The sequence below is a fragment of the Perognathus longimembris genome, chromosome 7 (assembly GCF_023159225.1).
Source record: "Perognathus longimembris pacificus isolate PPM17 chromosome 7, ASM2315922v1, whole genome shotgun sequence".
NCBI lineage: Eukaryota > Metazoa > Chordata > Mammalia > Rodentia > Heteromyidae > Perognathus > Perognathus longimembris.
This window is the reverse complement of record NC_063167.1, coordinates 31693817-31713931: the sequence shown is the minus strand read 5'-3', so window position 1 is coordinate 31713931 and position 20115 is coordinate 31693817. Positions and strand designations below refer to the sequence as shown.

The 20115-nt window shown below is 47.0% G+C and overlaps 1 protein-coding gene and 1 long non-coding RNA gene across 3 annotated transcripts in view; one reads left to right on the top strand and one right to left on the bottom strand.

The window, feature by feature from the left end:
- The window catches only part of Trabd2b (TraB domain containing 2B), a 204159-nt gene that overhangs the window by 134536 nt on the left and 49508 nt on the right, over nt 1-20115 (top strand). The window lies entirely within an intron of this gene.
- LOC125355127 lies at nt 1805-18539 on the bottom strand. 2 transcript variants are annotated; one of them, XR_007211597.1, is made up of 3 exons: nt 18528-18539; nt 2818-4358; nt 1805-2595 (listed from the first exon to the last, which is right to left on the bottom strand). It is a non-coding gene; the product is annotated as an uncharacterized LOC125355127 (long non-coding RNA). The 2 variants fall into 2 exon arrangements; XR_007211596.1 differs by lacking the exon at nt 18528-18539 and having other exon boundaries at nt 2818-4421.

Sequence of the window (20115 nt, the reverse complement as noted above, 5' to 3'; positions counted from 1 at the left end):
TCACAAACTCTGCAGTTCCTTGCAACTCCACCCTTTATTTCAGGCTTGTCTGCCTGTGTTAGGCACTGTGTTTGCATTGGAGGCCAGAGGGTAATCAGTGCCAGCTGCCCCCACAGAGGAAGGAGCTCTATGAAAAAGCCAGGGCGCATGTTGAGAACACAGAGGTGTCTGGTTCTGAGGGCTTGGGTGGATTGCAAAGAACATCAGAGGGGTGAATCTGGTTTGCCTGATCAGGAAGGACACCATTCAGACTTCTTTCCTTTAGTCTCAGCTGTGGTCCTTGGCAGTGGACTCAGGCTGTCCTGAGCACGGGACCACCTCCACGTTCTCCCCACAAACATTCCAAAGAAGGAGATGGTTCCAGGATAAGTCTCTTTTCTCTCTCACTTCCCAAGGCCAACACCTCCCATCCAGATGTTCCAGTGGGGAGAGGGTGGGAGCAGAAACACCTGGGAGGAGCCCTGCATACCCATAAATCTACCCCCTCCTCCTTTGATGTAGACACTCCTCTCCTCCAGGATCACTGCCTGGGGGAGGCTAATGAGTGAGGGTCAGAGACTCAGCCATGACTATGGATTGAGTGTGTAGGTGCGTGTCAGTGTTCATACATGTACACACACATACATGCACATACAAATACTTTAACTTAGCCTGGCCTGCATTCATTTGAGCCAGGATGTCCAGCAGGATGTGAATCTCTCCCAGTCTGCTTCAGTGTTACAGACTCATACAGTCAATCACCCACTACCCATGTCCTACTCAACAAGGCTCAAATAAAATCAGTGAACCCCAAAACATTTAGTCAACAGGACCCAAGGAGGTCCTGCACAGATTGTTTCCTTTGTGTTCCCCAGTTTTACCAGGGATGCTTTGGTGTCCCTGAGACCAAGCCTCTGCGTTTCACATGCTCCACTGTCTTTCTCAACTGCCTGGGCATTCAGAGTGGGATGACCATTCATCCCTTCCACAGATGGGTCATGGAGCCCAGGGCAGTTGCAGCCCAGGAGAAATCAGGCCCACTGATTCCCAGACTGGGACACACAGTCTCTCCTGCATGTGTTCTCTCACTGTCTAAGAGCAGACCAAGCCCATGTCACAGATGAGTTGGATGGGTAGTGTGGCCTGCTTCAGCTGAAGAGAGAGTGGGAATAGCCATAGGCAGCTCTTGGCATCCTTTTTCCTGCTTCTCAGAAGTTGGTCTGTTTTCCTTGGAAAGAAAAACCACTTCAACTTTCCTGTAATAAAGTTTTCTAATTAGCTAGAGAGTGGGCCTACTGCATGGATGACCCACATATTAGCTGTATATTAGCCCTCTCTCTTTCTCTCTCTCTCTCTCTTTTTTAATGCTTCTACATAGAAAGGCTTTAGGAGACTTTACACAGCAGCTGTTGAAAGTATTGCCATAAAGCCAGAGATGGGCTGTTTCTAGGCCTTCAACCCAGGACCCTTAACAAATGCAAATCCCCTCCTTTGACTTGCCTAGGGTGCAGATCAGCCTTGATAAAAGAAGACCCACTATGTGAGTCCGGAAGGAAGCTCAGTTCATTCAGTTGACATGCACCAAGCATCTACCACGTGCCAGGCATTATTCTGGGCTTTTCACATTGAATAAAACTTGTCAGTTCCCTTAAAATACTCACAGTTTAATAAGGACTAACCACATTAGGAGGTAATTACTCAGATTATGAAAATATATTCTCCAGTACACAGAAATAATAACTTTTCAACTATACTTCTTCTGGACATGTACTCACAGAACTTGTACCCAAAGTCCCCAAAGGCAGACTTTAAATCTCCACTTGCATATTGAGTTTGTTGCACATCTTCTTGGGAAATAATAGTATATTTTTTATCCTCATCTTGACTAATTGCATGTTCGGGAACCAGACTTTCTTGTACATAGCCTAGCACTGCTATTTATAAGCTGGGTGATTGTGGACAAAGACCTCATCTCTCTATAGAACAATATCCTCAGATGAGAATAACAGCCCATATCATGATTGTTTTGACATTTAGCAGCCATCATGCTTGTAAAGTTCTTAACCCAATGCCAGACACTTTATAAGAAACTTAACCACAAAAAGTGACAGGTAGGGTTAGACCTGTGACCTGAACTGATTATCAATCACAACCACACTAACAAACCTGGAACTTTTTCTGCCAGGCCAGGTGGGGAAGTGAGCTTTCTTTGTGGCTGGAAGAGTCCTTGGAACATAGTGGGATATCGCTGATCACAGCACACTTCTGGCCGGTATCTGGAGATCGATAGGTGGGGACGAAGATGCTGAGCACATGCCTATACCGACTGGAATCCTAGCCCAAATGTCCACTCATCTTGGGAGGTATGACTTGTTTGTGGGTAGAGCAATCTCCTGCCTTAGGAAAAATCTGCCCAGGCACAAAAAGTGCCTTACATTCCAGGATTTCATTAATTTGCTACTGAAGCAATCTGGGAGCCCTAGATTCTGGTTGTCTAAGTCAAGGGAGCTGGGCTTCTGTGAATATCTAAGAAAACACCCAGTCCCTAGGCCTTCGTTCAAGCGGCCTCCACAGCCTGCAACTCCCTCTCCCCTCTCAAGTCTTGTTAGCTGCAGTCTCATTCTTTTTTTTTTTTTTGGCCAGTCCTGGGCCTTGGACTCAGGGCCTGAGCACTGTCCCCGGCTTCTTTTTGCTCAAGGCTAGCCCTCTACCACTTGAGCCACAGCGCCACTTCTGGCCACTTTTTTTCTGTATATGTGGTGCTGGGGAATCGAACCCAGGGCCTCATGTATATGAGGCAGGCACTCTTGCCACTAGGCCATATCCCCAGCCCCCTACAGTCTCATTCTTGTCGATCCAATGCAAGTTTCTGAATTCATTTTCTCTCCCTCAGTGTTTGTACCACCTTATGTTTTAGTAAAACCATAAGGTTAGTTCATTGCGCCCATCTCTTGCATTTGCCTGGAACATGAATACTATTCCTGGGCACACCTAAGTTCTAAGCACTCAGCTCAGAACCAGGTCCAAGAGATGTTTGTTGAACTGATAGATTTGAATTGGGAAGCTGAGTGTCATAGGGATGGTGAGTCCAACATGTCCCAATGATATGAGGGGAAAAAAAACCCACAGAAAAGGCCGACTTCTCCCAGCTGAGCTACAAGTCAGCCTTTGGACCAATCCCAAGTCATATGGGCCTCATCTAGAAGGGGGCCCCCAAGAGCCACCCTCCTTCCCCACAGCTAAGCAGGCATTGACACACATGACTTTTGTGAGCTCCTGGAGAAAGAGGCCCATTCAAGGAGTGGCCTATAAAACCTCTTAGCTCGCACTTCGAGGCTTATATCACTCTTAAAAGTGTGGTCAGCACGGTGTTATTACACTGGGGCTGCAGGGGATGGTGACATGATTTACTTGAGTAATTAACTGGTTGCTGCACCCAAACTCTAAGTAAACATAGTGTACTTGACTGAAATTACCTGCTTCCGAGCTCCAGCTTTTTCTTGTGGAGTTCAGAGACATTCCACAAATTGGGACTTAAGCCCTACCTCAAGCCAAAGCCCAAGACTGGGTGCCCATCTAAAGAGATCCAACAATTCTGACTTTCCCTTTCCAAGAAGACCTATTCTGCATTGGCCTCATGGAAAAGAGGTAAATACCTTGCATTTGCTTCCTTCTCCTGGGTTTCACACACACCGGGTCTGGCTTCTCTTATTGATGGCCTTTGTCTGAGTTGGAAGATCCTCCTAGTAGCTTTTCTTCTGTCTGTGACCTCTCATTAGTGAGTGCTCCTAGGCAGCCGCCTCAAACCTCTTCTCTCCTTTGAACTCACTCATCTTCAAAGTGAAGTAAGTTCCAGTGGCATCTCCATACCGGGTGTCCATCCTGGATATCAGACAAGTGGGTATCCAGTGGCTTCCTTAACAGCTCTATGTGGTTGTTCAGCAGGTACCTCCCAAGGAGCATGACTCAAACCAAGTTCTGCTAGTCGCCTGCACCACCCAACATGTTCCTCCCATATTCTTCTCCATTTCAAGAAGTGGGGTCTCCCTTCTCACAGTTGCTCAGGCCAACCACAGCCAGACTCATTCTTGGTTTGTTGTTGTCATTGTTTGGTTTCTTTGAAATAAAACCTTGCCATAGATCCCTGGCTAGCCTTGAACTTGAGAGCTTCCACACTCACACCCCACCAAACTCATTCTTGACTCTTCTTCTGGTACCATACATCCAGTTTGTCAGTAAATCCAGTTGGCTCTACCTTCCAGGTATATCTAGAACATCTACTACTCAGTTTCTCCCACTGCATCTCCTGCCTTAACACCTAATCTCACATGGGATCATTGAAGTGGTCTCTACTGTGCTGCCCATTTGGCCTCTTGTCGCTCCAAACTCCAAACTCCAGGCAGAAGTAACTTTTTAAAGGCAGATCTGGGGATGTAGCTCAGTGGTAGGATACTGGCCCAGCATGTGTGAGGTCCTGGATTCAATCCTCAACACTAAATGGAAATAACAATGATGACAACAACACTAATACAATAATAATAAGGAGGAAGAGGAGACGGAGAAGGACATCAAGTTTTATCACCCCTGGCTTAAACACCTCCAATGGCTCCCCCTTGCTATACAGAAAAAGTAATGTCATCAGGATGGCATAAGATCCTGTGTGATAGGGTGCTCTAGAGAGGGCATTCCTCAACAGGAACAGCTTTCACCCACTGCTGCTCCCTGCCATCTCAGAGAGTCTGGGAAGTGGTAGATAGGACAATGGATGAATGAGACAAGATGGGATGTGGGACAGGATTAAGTTCCAGGATTCAGATTGGCCTGAGTGCCTTTCTAAGAAGAGAAACAGATGAGGGTGTGGTACCCAGGCAAGCAGGAAATGTTCTTATTGCTGTGTCATCTCTTATGTGAGCTGGGCACAAGCTGGGCTTGGCCTGCCTTAGGAGATGAGCTGGGTAAGGCAGACTGGGTATGGGATTCAGGCAGTTCCGCAGTATGTGTTCTGCAAAGAGTTCTCTTTCAGGAGCCCAACAGCCCATGTTCAAGGGTCCAGGAAGGCTTTCTGGAGGAATGGAGTAGAACTGGAAAATGATCTGTAGCCATAGCGCTTGGGAACCATCCCCATCTTTACATTTCTGCAGTGAATTTGTTCTCTGCTTCCTAATCTCTAAGAAATGTCATCACACCCCAAGTTGGTTTTTCCTCCCTGGGCCTCCATTCAGGCAGAAGCTCAGTGCTGCCAACGGGGAGTTTGGAGCTTTTAATTCAACTGTGGGCAGGGCCTGAGGGGCCTGATTCTAATTAAAGATGTCAAATATATTTATGGATTATGCAATCAACAGGTATGCAGCAGCCTTGATAGCCGACAGGGCCACCCTGAAGATAGGCCTGTAATTAATTAATCCCAGTGGGTCTGCCAAATTCTAACATGAGTATTCTGAAGGATATTGGGGACTAGGGATAGGGCTGCCTCAGACCCCATCTTGCTTCAGGGAGAGACAAGGAGCTGTGCCTAGAGCATCTGCCTGAGCCAAGGAAAGAAGGACAGACAATTTCTGTCAGACACTGAACCTACCACTCAGGGGATGTGGGTTTGAATCATGGCTGTACCATGTACCAAGTTGATTAATGTGACCCTGAGCAAGTTGCAGAAGTTCCTACAGCCTGAGTCTCTGCTTCAGAAAATGGACAGCATGATACATACTTCTGGAGGCCTGATTGAGGATGACTGGAAACTGTTATATATACATATAGATATTATGTTGTGTATATAATATACATATGAGCTTGGCACAGAGTGGACATCCTTTGATTGTTGTGTAAATCCCCATTGTGAATTTTCTTCCTTTCTTTCTTTCTTTTTTTTTTTGCCAGTCCTGGGGCTTGGACTCAGGGCCTGAGCACTTTCCCTGGCTTCTTTTTGCTCAAGGCTAGCACTCTGCCACTTGAGCCACAGCGCCACTTCTGGCCATTTTCTGTATATGTGGTGCTGGGGAATCGAACCCAGGGCCTCATGTATATGAGGCAGCCACTCTTGCCACTAGGCCATATCCCCAGCCCCCATTGTGAATTTTCTTTACCCCCCTATTTCCTAGCAACAATGCCCATGCATAGACAGATAGTGCCGTCATCCACATGACAGGGATGCTATAGAAAAAGAGCACACACCCTTCATAAATACCTGAGCCTCACTTTCTTCAATGGGAAAATGAGGTTGCCATTCTGCCCCCTCATGTCTTTTGACCCCTTTAGATTATATGACATGAGAGAGCCTCCCACAAGAGCCTCAGCGTGTTTGCTCAGGCTGGATCCTGTGCTACACCCTTGTCCTTAGAACTGAATCTGAGGAGAACACTCCACAGGAACTGGGGGTTCACCCAGGAGAGGTCCACACCAATCTGGATTTACACACAGGTGATGACAATGACAGCATGAAGCCTGGCCATCACCCTACCTAGCACTGCTATGAGCCAGCTTGTCACCCAAACCTTCATTCTGCCAGGTAGACAGCTCTCTGCTTTGTGGCTGGAGAAAGTAGGAGAGAGAGAGAGAGAGAAATGAAGTAGTGTGGCAGACGCTGAGCACATGGCCCTTGGACGCTGTTGCTAGTGTCTGCAGCAGCAGTGGTGGTAATGGCAGAGGCGCTATCCAGATTTTCCCAGTGGCCACACACATCACACAGAAGCCGGGTCCACTCCAGAGTGGCTGGGCTTGGATGCTCATAGTTCATCTGTCACTCTCTTAATACTGACTCTGCCCCCTAGCTACCCTCCCTGTGATCATGGTGTGTCTGTCAGAGCCTGCCCTTACATGGTGGCCTCTTCTTTGAGACTAGTTAAGCAGAAGGTTGGTGTGGCCTCTCAGGAGACATTTCCACACTGTGTAGTAGGTCCTGTTGTCAGCATGCTCTGTGACCATGACTTCCCTGAATCCCATGTGGCCTATGAACCAGGTCCTATCCCAACCCACCAGGCTTGAAGGCAAGGGGGCAGCTTCCTGAAGGCAGGTGGTGAACCAGGACTGGTGGGCTCTGTACCTGCCTATTGCCAGCCCGCCACATGCAGTAACTAGAGAGTGACAAGGACAGGAATCAGCCACAGGGCAGCAAGCCCAATGGGGCTCCAGCCTTAATCTGTGTTTGGGCATCTTTCCTGATTCCCCTCAGGAGAACTAGGGCTCAGCCTTGACTCTCTGACGAACCTTCATTCCTCCTTTTGTTCCTCCCCTGCGCAGGGCTCCAACATGCTGAATCTACAGTGTCCCCCAGTCTTCCCTGAGCCCTCTGGGCCCCAGTTTTCCCATCGGCTGGGCATGGAGTGGAATCAGTTGGTAGCCAAGTCCCTGCCAGCACTGATAGTTCACGTTTTACACCATTCCACGTGCTAGGTGTGATGCTTCGTGCCTGTAATTCCAGCACTGGGAAGTCTGAAGCGAGACGATCTAAATTCAAAGCCAGCTTGTGTGCAAGGCCCTGTGTGTCAAAACAAAACTATACACCTGTCCTCAAGGGGATTTGGTCCTCTCCACTGGATGGCTTGCATGATGTTTAAAGCTGCCAGTAACTGACCCTTCCAGAAGATTCAGAGAGGTTAATGCACTGCCCAAGAGCATCCAACAAGATGCTCAGAAATGACCTTCAGCCTCTTGTCTTAGGGTGCAGACCCTGCTGACCCTGCGCACCAGTGACCAGGCTCACAGCTCATACTCAAAAAGCCCATTTAGGGTGTGTTGATTTCCTCTGAAATCTCAGCCTTCCCTGTCAGTCTTCTGAGCAGGCCAGTTAACATTTGCTTTCTCCCTAGAATCCCACCATGTCCCTGAACAAATGATAAGGATTGAAGCAAGGAAGGGAGCTGCTGCTTCCCTCACCTGCACAGGCAATGTGTACCTGTTGCACACAGATAGATTGTGGTGAAGCACACAGATTTGCCCTGTGAGTGTCTGGGTGCTAGTCGAGGCCTCGCCCCTCCTCCTGTGGACTCCAAGGATGTTATTTAGCCTCTCTCTGTGTGTATCGCTTTTCTTATGGGATGAACCTTGAAGTGGTGGTTTCTGCCCCCTGAGGTTGCCTTGAGAATTACAAGAGCAGAGCTGTGGGAAAGCCTGCCCACTGTCAGCAGGATCACTCCACCTTCCCTGCCCTCTGGGATGAGCTTCAACCAGGGCTCCTACAGTCTCAGGAGACCCTGGGGGAAATGTAAACTTCAGAAGCCAGTTCACTTCTCCCCTGGCCTTGCAGAGTCCCAGAGGAACAGCTGGTGTCGACTGTTAGGAAAGGAGTCCAAGACTCGAAACTTGGGTTCCATTGTGAGGATTCTCTTGGACTTGGCACAACTAGAGAAGGAAGGGAGGGGGTCTGTGTGGAGGTCAGGTTGGAGGGGGAGGAATGATAGCAGGTGAGAAGTGGCACATGAGGACTATCAAGGTTGGCTGTGACAGACAGGAGGAGGTAGTGCAGGGTTAAGGGAGGATGCAGTGGTCCCTTTAAGAGAGTTTAAGCAGGCTGGGTTACCCTTGATTCCCAAGCATCTTTCAAAGACAGGAACACATTTTCAGCAAGATGTTCTTATGTAGGAAGAATGCATATGTGTTCCCTCTGGGTATCAGGATTATGACATGTCCAACTGAGGAGTCTACTGTACCGCTGGGCCTGGCCCTGGACTCTCAGCCTAGAGGAGCCTGCAGCTCTGCTCTCCTCAACCCCAGTCCTCTTCCCTATGCTGTGAACTTTTATAGGTTCTCACACTTCTGTCTGGATGATAAAAAGGGATAGTAAATTTTAGTCCCATTGAACAAACACCCCCATCTACTTGGGATGGTCCTAGTCCAGATTCCAGGGACCCAGGGATGGTTAAGAGGACATCTCAATCAGGCTGACAGCTGTAAAAATACCATACAGTGTGTGGCTCATCAAAAACAGAAATTTATTGCTCACAGTTCTGAAGGCTAGAAAGCACAGGATCAAGGCACCAAGAAGGCAAGTACCCTACCAATTGAGTCATTTTCCTAGCCTTTTCTGCTTTCATTTATTGTTCAGTTAGGGCTACCCACTTTCTTCCTCCTGAACAGCTGGGATTACAGGCAAGTACCTTCCAGCCTGGACATTCTAGGATCTCTTTTTCATAAGAGGTCTAATCTATCAATTACAACTTAAGCTTCATGATGTAATCTTCTCTCAAAAGCCCCGTCTCCAAAGCCCATCATGCTGAAGATGAGGCTTTAATATATGAACTTTGAGGAGACACAATCTAATGCAGAGGGAATGTTTCTGTGCCCTTGGGTTGGTCACAGCTAAGAATAATCCCAGATGTTTATTGGACATCTGTTTCATACCAAGAATTTTGCAAATAGACAACAAATACAACCCCAGATTAGGAACTACTGTTTCCTCATAGAAACAAGAAGGAACTGAGGTTGTGAGGGATTCAATGACTTGCCCAATGCTACCCGGCTAAGAAGATTGAGGAGTAAGATTTCCAGGCAGGTCACAAGTAGCCTCCCACAGTCCACAGTGAGCAATAGTCCTTTCTCTTCCACATGCACAACACATCCATTGCCTTATGGGAGATAGGGGTGAGCCTGTGGATTATGCAAAATGCTAACCATTTAGTAGATGAGGAAATTAAGACTAGAACATGAGAAGTGTCTTGCCCAAGGTTATCTACAATAAAATCATATCTCTACCATGGGAGCCCAGGTCTGTGGCCACTTCGGTCAGTTATTTTATTAGTGCTTGCCCTGAGGATCATTAATTCAGATATCAACTTAACTACAAGCATACACAAAACAGTGTCCCTATATTGTTTCTTTCTTCCCCATTTCTTGATAACGTCATACCAATTATGTCTTCATACGTTATAAAGTTCACCTGATCTATAACTGCTTATGTAGTTACCCTTAAAATCAACAAAAAATGGGTGAAAATAAAAAAGTTTATTTATCCTGCCTTTTATATTTTCCTCTGTAGTCACCTTGACTGTTGCTCTTTAGTGCTTTTTATGGAGTGAGTTACATCTAATGATTTTCATTATAATCTAAAGGATTCCTAATCGTTTGCTATTCTTATGCAAGACTTCTGATGTTATAGTTTCTCAGTCTCTGATTATCTGAAAATGTCTTAATTTCTCCTTCATATTTTGAGGATAGTGTTGCTGGGTATAGAATTATTCACTGACATTCTTTTCCTCTCAGCAGTTTAAAAAATATTCTTATTATCGTTAAGTAGTTGTACAAAGGAGTTGCCATTCAACAAAGCAGTTTATAAATGCAACACATCTTGATCAACGTAACTCTTTCAACATACTTACCTTCCCAACCCATCCCTTCACTTACTTTTCTTAATTTTTTAGACTATGCATTGAATTGTTGACTGCATTCTTTCTCCTTTCTCTCAGCAGTTTTGAACACATTACCTTCTGGCCTCTGTGACTGCTAACAAGGAATCAGCTGTTACTTTTATTGAGCTTTGTGACTAATCAGTTCTCTCTTGCTGCTTCCAAGGTTTTGTCTGTTTCTTGGCAGTTTCATTATTCTCTCTCTCTCTCTCTCTCTCTCTCTCTCTCTCTCTCTCTCTCTCTTCCTCCATCTCTCCCTTCCTCCCTCCTCCTGGGGCTTGGACTCAGGGTCTGAGTGCTTTCTCTAAGTTTTCTTTTTTTTTTTTTTGGCCAGTCCTGGGCCTTGGACTCAGGGCCTGAGCACTGTCCCTGGCTTCTTCCCGCTCAAGGCTAGCACTCTGCCACTTGAGCCACAGTGCCGCTTCTGGCCGTTTTCTGTATATGTGGTGCTGGGGAATCGAACCTAGGGCCTCGTGTATCCGAGGCAGGCACTCTTGCCACTAGGCTATATCCCCAGCCCTCTAAGTTTTCTTGCTAAGGCTAGTGCTCTACCACTTGAGCCACAGCTTTACTTCTTGGCTCTTGGGTGGTTAATTGGAGATAAGATTCTCACAGACTTTCCTACCTGGGCTTCCTCCTGAGTAGCTAGGATTACAGGTGTAAGCCACTGAAACCCAGCTGACTTGCCTCTTTATAAATCTCTGAATTTATCCTATTTGGAGTTCATTGGGCTTCTTAGTTATATAGATGAATGTTTTGGGGCTTGGGGCCGGGGTTTATCCAACTTGAGAAGTTTGCAACTCCCCCCCCCCTCCATTTTTTTAAACATTTCTGCCTTTCTTCCTTCTCTTTAAATTCTGTTATGCTTATTTTGGTACACATGATGTTATCGCATTTTTTCTGCATTATTTTCTTTCTATTCCTCAGACTGAATAATCTCAACTAATCTATCTTCAAGTTTGCTGATTCTCCTGCTCTACCAAATATGTTGGACCCCTCTAGTAAGTTTCTTTTGTTCCAGTGTTGTACTTTGAAACTATGTAATATGTGAATGATTCTATAATTGCTATATATACACATATATATTACAATGTATGTTGCATATAAGTGTTATCTCTTTTTTTTAATTTTTTTTTTTTTTTTTTTTTTTTTTTTTTTTTGGCCAGTCCTGGGCCTTGGACTCAGGGCCTGAGCACTGTCCCTGGCTTCCTTTTTCTCAAGGCTAGCACTCTGCCACTTGAGCCACAGCGCCACTTCTGGCCATTTTCTGTATATGTGGTGCTGGGGAATCAAACCCAGGGCCTCATGTATATGAGGCAAGCTCTCTTGCTACTAGGCCATATCCCCAGCCCCAAGTGTTATCTCTTTATTGATCCTCCATCAAAGGGCATGGTTATGAGAGTAAGAGCTATCAGTCCTCAAGGTAGGTTGAAAAATAGGTAAAATGTTACTAGATAAGTCCCCAGATTACTATGTCTGCCAAAAGTGAAGGAGTAGAGGGTCCCAAGCCCCCAGGATCTCCTGTTACCTCACAACCTTCACTGCCAGTGGTCATTCCCTGGCCAGACCTTTGGCTAGAGTCTTTGTTAGCTCCACTCAATCAAAGCAACTCACCACTGCTCTACCTGAAAGACTGATACTCAGTTATTAAATTTCTTCTCTTCAGCTAGAGGCGTAGCTCAAGTGGTAGAGTGCCTGGCTAGCAAGTGCAAGGCCTGGAGGTCACACTCCATAGTGACAAAAAGTTAAAATTAAAAGCAATGATTGATGTGTGTGTGTGTGTGTGTGTGTGTGTGTGTGTGTATTTTTTTTAAGATGGCACCTTTGGACCTGCTCAGCTAGGTAGAACATCAGACTTTAATCCCAGCACCATCTTGTTCTCAGCTACAACATGTCCTACCCCTGTGACCCCAGCTCAGGACCAGGTAAACTGGGTCACAGAGGTCCATAGTGAATCAGGATGCAGATCAGGACTCCTGGGCTCAGAACCTCCCCGCCCCCATCCATCTTACTCCACCCCCAACACCTGAGCACTCCCACTACCAACATTAGATCATTTCTTTGTCCCAGTTTCTGTATTGAAATAAATTCTCATTTTCTAAGTTCCTAGAAGTTCCCAGTTCCTGTCAGTCAAACCTGCTAGGTTCTGCCACTTACCACAAGTGCGCCCTAGGACAGCACTTACAGGACCCTAATTTCTGTACCAGTAATAAGAGGGAGTTTTTTTCTTTCAGCTTTAATGGGTTTCATTATTCTATTTTCATACATGGACATAATATACCTTAATCATATTCAACTACCCCCATCAAAAGAAGGAGGATTTTCTGAAATTCAAAAAGTAAAATAGATAAACAGGGATACTCAGAGGCCAGGAACCTGTGGCTGTCACCACTGGAAGCCACAAACTCTGCCCAGTGCCTCCATAGCACCCCACAAGTTCCAGTGCCTCCCTCTGTCCCATACTCACATCCCCAAATTGTTGGTGATGCTTTATAGTTGCATCTTTCCAATGAGGAAATGGCCAGATTAATCTCTGTGTACCAGGACTTGTATACAATAGGTGCTCAAGTATTGTTCGTCCCCTCAGCTGCCCTGGGAGAACACAGAGACCAAGGCATCAATTCACCTAAACTCTCACAGCTATTTACACAGCGATTTGAACCCAGATCTCTAATGGGCTGAGGACCAATTGTACCCAACTCCCACTGCTTTGACTAGCACCAGCCAATCCACTCCTCTCACTTTATAGATGGTGAGTAATGACCAGCCCAGAAGCACAGCAACCTCTGGAGCTGCCATTCTTGGCACCTAAAAGTTACCCAGAGCACACACTTTGTGAAGCTGAACTCACCAGCAAGCTCCCAGCCAGCTGACAGCTGTCCCAGATCCCAGAGGTGTGCACACAGGCCCACAAACACACAAAGACATCCATGCTGCACACGCCATAGCCAAGGAGCCCCAGGCTCCTAGGGGTGGATTTTAAATCCACTGACGCCCCTAGAAAGTCTGGTTTTCTTATTCATGCTGACCTTTTAAACTGCATGCAGTCTTGCATTTTCCCCCCAGGCCTAGGTAGGACCTATTAATAATTCTGCTCTCCCACCGAGGCTCTGGGCTGCAGCCGGCTTTCTTATATGTTGCAAAAGCCAATCTCCCCCACCCCTGACTGCTGGTCGGCTCACCTCTCTCCAGATGATTAGAGAAAGCCCCAGCACCCCCATCCCCAGCCGTGGGAAGAGAAGGTTGCCTGCACTCTTCAAAGGTGAGGACAGGTGGTCCGGCAGTGAATAAGGACAAGATCGGGGCACTGGAGGGCTGGGGGCATGTGGCTGAGTGGGGCCTCTCTGCCTCTGGCCGCTTTCTCCTCTCTCTGAGCAAACATCTCTGCAAATAAATCTCCCTTTCTTCCTTTCTCTCTCTCTGCTGGGTTACTACTTCAGTTTCATTAGAGACGCTGGAAACATTCTTTGGGCTCGGCCGAGATATATAATACGGAGAACAGAGATTTACTTCATAACCCACAAACTATTAAAAATATTAGTGTCCCCCAGAGAGATTCTTTTAAAGATTCCTGCTCCCTCTCTGCCTCTCTCTCCCCCCCTGGCTCCCAGTGCCAACAATAATGCAGGCGGACTGGCCGGAGCCATTTCCTTGAAAGAAAATAAAGAAGAGATAACAGGCCTTGGAGAAACCTCTCTTTGTGGCTGTATAATATCCGTCATCCTATATGTCTAGCGGGAGCTTTGTACTTGTCAAAGCCCCCTTTCACCACCATTATCTTGTCTGATCCTCAAAGGCGTGCAAAGCAGGGTCACGTCCCTTTTGTTAGGAGGGGAAAGCAAGGTCTGGCAGAAGGGAGGTAATTTGGCTTTAAGGCAAAGCTGGGATTAGAATCCAGCTCCTTCTCATTCTGATTCTGGAGAGTGTTCTTTTATTCTCTCTCTTTGTTTCATTTACATTAATAAATGGTCATTATAAAGTGTTTGGTGTTTTTACTGAGCCACACTGACACAAAATTTAAAACCGTAGGCTAATCACTATGTATTCTAAATGTTTTTAATTGGAATATAATAATTGAGCATATTTGTGGGGTACACTGTGGTGTTTCAGTATATGATTCAGTATTAGATTCTGCTATCTGGTGTATCTGTCCCCTCAGGAATTTGTCATTTCTCTGTGTTGGGAATATTCAAAAATCTTCTCAACATACGATTTGGGGGTATTGAGCTAACTCATCCTATTCATTCATAGTTACTCCTCTTATGCACCGACCCTATTCGTTATTCTCTCTCTGCCCCTCTTTTCTCAATGCTCCTTGCCCTGAGAACTACTATGTTACTCTCTTTTTCTATGATTTCATCCTTTTAGCTTAGTTCTCACATACAATTGAGTTAGAGAATGTCCTCCAGTTCTATACATTTTCCCTGCAAATGACAGAATTTCATTCCTTTTTTATGGCTGAACAATATTTACTGTGTACACATTCCTTATTTTCTCAGTCTAGTCATCAACTGATAGTCATCTAGGTTGATTCCATATCCTGGATACTGAGAGTTACTTTGGGTTACTCAGTAAACATAGGTTGCACAAGGTCTCTTTAATGTACTGGTATCATTTCCTTTGGATATGTATTCAGTAGTAGGACAGCTGGGTCATGGTTGGTTCTCCTTCCAGTGTTTCGAGGACCCTCCTCCATACTGTTTCCATAGTGCATTCCCACCAACATTGTATGAGATTACTTTCTTTGCCTCCTCACCAGTATTGTCAATTTATTTCTGTCCTTTTGATAATAGTTGAGCCACTCATTGAGTGCCTCTTCTAAGTCCTAAAGACTGCAACTGCCACCTCGAGTGTTCAACATGACCCCCTACTCCCTCTAGTGCTGAGAAAGAAGGAGTGAGAGGGGAGGAGGAGGAGTGATTTGGATTTCCTTTCGTGGTTACAAGGAGTCTGTGGCACAGGGACTAAAGAGAAGGTACATATATATATATGACATATATCTACCCTTTAGCCCACACCTTCTGTGTGTACCCCTGAACTCAGCCCTTCATTGCTCTTTTGGGATGAAGTCAGGTGAGAACAGGTCATTTCACACCAATTTTCAAACTACACATGACTTCCCAACCAAGCCCCACCCACCTCAAGCACAAGACTGTGATTCCTGAATTAACAATGAAATTGGACTCCCCAGCCCAGGGCCTCTGAGCTGGGCAGTAGCAGAGCCTGTCTGGCCTTGCTGGGACTTCTTCCTCCTCAAGCCTCAGCTTCCCAACTCGCTTGACTGACATACATCAAATGGCAACTGTGAAGTGGCTGTCCCAAATGGCCATGGATACTGTGATTAAATTGCTTATTTAAATCCCTCCTGCAAAAAAAAAAAGAGGGCAGGCAGGAGATGGGCCTGATTGCAGACCAAAGTATTGGCAGTTGCTCCTCTCTAGGACCTTAGCACCCATTCTCAGGGCAGTGATAGGTTGATTCCCCCACGCCCATAGGCCCCTTCTCTGGCTGGGCTTTATTTTTCCAAGCTTCAAGATCCTTCAAGAGCTCCTTTTGCCCATCTCTAACCTAAATGTTTCACATGCTCTACAATCTATGCCTTTTTCTCTCTTCTCCCCTCACACAAAGTACAAACAGAGACAAAGAGACTTACCATGAGCCCCTGGAGATGTTGACTAGCATTGGAGCCCAAGAGGTCTCACTACAGGAAGAGCCCATGAAAACGCTGAAGCTCCACCTCTCACTTTGAGAGACCCCCAAGCCTCTTGAGTACTGCCTGCAGCATACCCTGGTCCATTCATGTCTCTTGAGCCTGGAGTAGTGGAACTCTCCATCATGCAGCTTGCCAGCCAGAGGTTATATAGATGGAGTTAAAGGGACAGGGAAGTCTGAGTGTCTTCAGAAGCCCCAGGAGAGACCTTGGAGCACCCTCCTCCTCTCCACCTAGTAGGCACACAGCCTCCCCACTCCATCTTAGGTAGAGGATAGATGTTCTCATTTGTGTGTGAAGGGTCATACATAGCATGTGAGGGGCACTGCAGATACAGAACACAGAGCCCTGACTAAGTACTTAGTACTGCTTTCTGCCCCCCCAAACATCTTCCACAGGACTGACTCACGATCAGCTTCTCAAGATCTTCTCAACTCTTTGTGTGTTGAGTACCGCAGGCTTTTTCTCATTCAAGCATCTTGCAGTCTAGCCTTTCAAGTTTTCCTAAGTGAATATATTTTAAAATAAATTGCATCTATAAATATGTAGGCTATATCTCATGTTGAATATAATTTAAATAAATTATGTGTCATGAATTAAACCTCAAACACACACAAAAGTCAAGTTAAGAACTTTCTTCCCTGGCCTATGCATAATGGATGGAGCCCACCACAGGTCATTTTTCAAACTACAGGAAACCTCCCAACCAAGCTCTACCCACTCCACTAAGAATCACCTCTGGTGAGTTAGTAAATGTCTGTTGAGCATCTCCCATCTGTTAAGACAACAAAAACATAGATGGGTACGCAAACTGACCTAGTATTTATACTTGTTGGGGCCTCTAACTTCTCCTTACTAAAGATAAAGAATCAAAGACCAGTTAGGCATAGGGACTTGCCTCGCATCCCATATCGAGTTAGTGGTGAAGGCAGAACTTGTACCCAGGCCTTTGACTCCCAGTGTACACGTTGCAACCTCAAACAGGGGTTTCATTTAAAGGGAAAGTATGACGCATGCTCAGCATGTTCAGCAGCTTTCTCACAACTTTGTGCACACCTTGAGGATTCCCTGAGCCCAGAGGGGTAGTGGGGGGAAAGTAGTAGTAAAGGTGTTCCCCTGTCTATAGACAGTGGTCCCTCAGTGAGTCTTTCTGGACAGGTTGTTAGGAGTTAGGCCTAGGACCTCTAGGACCTGCCCTTTGAGTGTCCAGCATCCTTTCCCAAAGGCCCAATTCATCCTATGTGCCCATAAAAAGAAAGGCTGCTCAGTCCAGGTGGGAGTCAGCCCAGTAGAGGTTTGGCAAGTGAATCTTCCAGGCCGGAGCCAGAGCTTCAGCAGAAGTGCAGAGCTATGAGAGACAATGAGATTTTGGTACACTTAGGAAAAATCAACTTACTGTTCAGAAAGTTAGTTGACATTTTAGAACCTTGGTGCGGGCGAGGGAAGATGTGCCTAAGAAGGAAGTGTTTTTCCATGATGGGACGGAGGCAGTGGGGAGCACAGTGGGCTTTGGAGCAAGGCAATGAGGTCATTTGCTAGGGACAGGTCCTTCTAATGGTGGGGCAGGTGACAGGCTGTGGCTTTCTTCCTCAATGCTCCACTTTCTGCATTTCCAAGCTGACTATTGTAAGAATGAGAGACTCTGGTTTGGAAGTACTTTGGAGATTACCTGTGGGTCAGCTTTTATTTCTACTCACTGTTTTATGCAGCAGCAACATCCAGTCCCCTTTCCTCTCACAGCCTGCTTGCTCTGTGGCCTCAGAAAAGTCATTCCCTTGGGTAAAAAGTGGGCTGCCACTTTACCTATCCTTCTCCTCACAGAGGCATGAGATGAGGATAGAGATGTAGCAGGTCAGGCCTGTGCTGGCCAAGCTTGCCTCCTCCAGTGGGCAACCATTTTGTGTGTGTGTGTGTGTGTGTGTGTGTGTGTGTGTGTGTGTGTGTGACCATTCTGGGGGGGGGGCGTTCCTTCTGGCTCTGTCGGGTGTGAGCTGAGTTCTCTGGCCTTTTACAGACTGTTTATGATGTGCCACTGTGGTAACTGCCCATGATTAGCTCCTCCACAGGCAGCTCAGAGCCTGGGAACAATGGAACAAGCCAGAAGGAAAGAAACAATTAAAGGGCTAGGAACCTCTAATGTCACCCTCAATAATTCATCCTGTACCTGTGCCCAATGTCTTGGTACCTAGGACCTTTCTTTCACCCCATCTTTCTTGGCCTGTGTCCTCTACTTCCAGGAAGTTTGTGATTGGAATGAACAGGGCACGGTCTCTGGAGTCAGGCAGGTACTGTAGGCTGGAATACCACCTTCCCCACCCACCTGGTAAGCTGAGCTCTTGAACACATAGTTGTACTGCTACTGCTATGGGCCTCAGTTTCCTCATCTGTAAAGTGGGCCTGGAAACCCCATCCCCACATAGGATTGTGTGTGACCAGTGAGTTCACAGGGCAGAGAGCTCAGGATTTAATTTGTAGAACCCTGAGAACTCTCATTGCTAGAAGACTCTCTTCCAAACTTCCTGTCTATTGCCCAGACCAGACACTGCCTTCTCCAAAAAGAGAGGGAACAAAAGAAGAGGATGTGGAGAGATGCTTGACCCTAGGCAGCCTGCCTGGGGCCCTGGAGCCCTGCTCTTCCAGTTACATAAACCTTCAAGAGCTTCTTCTTCTCCCAGGAGGCCCTCAGTCACACACCCAGCTTAGGGGCTTGTTGCTTAAGGCCCATATGTGCCTGGCCCAGTGCATACTTTATCTGTGCATCCCTAACTCTTGCAATGACCCTGTGAGGTAGATGAGAGCTACAATTAGGAAATTTGAGGAAGGGGTTGCCAGCCTCTCTCTGAGGGAAAGCAGCAGGGACCAGGCCCCTAAACTAGAAACACACACATTCCCCAGGTAGAGACCCAAAAGGCTGCCCACATGCACAGACACCTGCAGCCTCTCCTTACAGTGAGTGAGCAATGCTGTGCTTCAGCTGGACCCAGGGCATCCTTGTGATGCTAGGGTGATTCCTCACCCCATGCATGGCTTCCCAGCATAAAAGCCTCCTGCGCTGGGGTTTAGATTTCAGGGCTGTGCTTTGGCCCCACCTTGTGAAACATTAGAGGGTGAGATTAGAAGGAGGATCTCTCTAGACCTCTGAGACCTTGGTGCTGTTTTTGGGGAGAGGGGGGTCTCTGCTCCCTTGTGAAGTTGCATGGAAACCTCATCCTTACAAGTCTATTCTTTTCCCTTTCTTATGCCAGCAGTGGGGCTTGAACTCAGGGTCAGGTACTGCCCCCTTACCTCTACCACATGAGCCACACCTCCACGTCTGGCTTTTTGCTCGTTAGTTGGAGATAAGAGTTCCTTGGACTTGTCTTCCAGGACTGACCGCAAATCATGATCTTCAGATCTCAGCCTCCTGAGTAGCTAGGATTACAGGCAGAAGCCACTGGCGCAGGGCTCTCCCAGTACATTCTTGGTGTGTAACTAGGGACAGCCTTGTCCCTCTCTCCTTCAGACCTCTGTGCTGTTTGGCCCTGCAAATGCACACAGCCTTTTTCCAGATCCAAGTGTGCCTGCCAAGGAAGGGCCTTCCCCATCCTGAACCCAGCATGCGTACATCACAAGGGGGAATGCAGGTGGGGGCAGGCAGGAAGGCCAGGAGGCAGAGAAAGAGAGCTGCCTCAGCTGAGCTTAACTGACAGAGCTCTGAGATTTCTCCAACCCCTGAAGGCTACAACCCCAGCCAGTGACCCAAGCTCGACCCTGTGGGCAGGGAGGCTGGCCCTCATTCTCTCTTGGAAGTGAAGTCTAAGGACTTTATAGCGCAGTGCTCCAAGAATGTGCTGACACTGCAGCTGAAACGTAGTCTCGGACTTGCTGCCATCCAGCTTCCCCCATGCAGCTCCAGAGTGTCCCTCAGACTTCCCAGTCTACACCAGGTCTCCAGGCCAGTGCCTGCAGCATCCCACAGGACACATGTGCAAGACTCCACACACCAATGGCTCTGCTAGGCTCTGCTTTCTCTCTCTGGCTGCCTAAAACCTTGGTGGTGTCACGCCTTGATTACTCTTCCTCCAGGAGGAGAAAGGATCCTGCCCTGGGAGG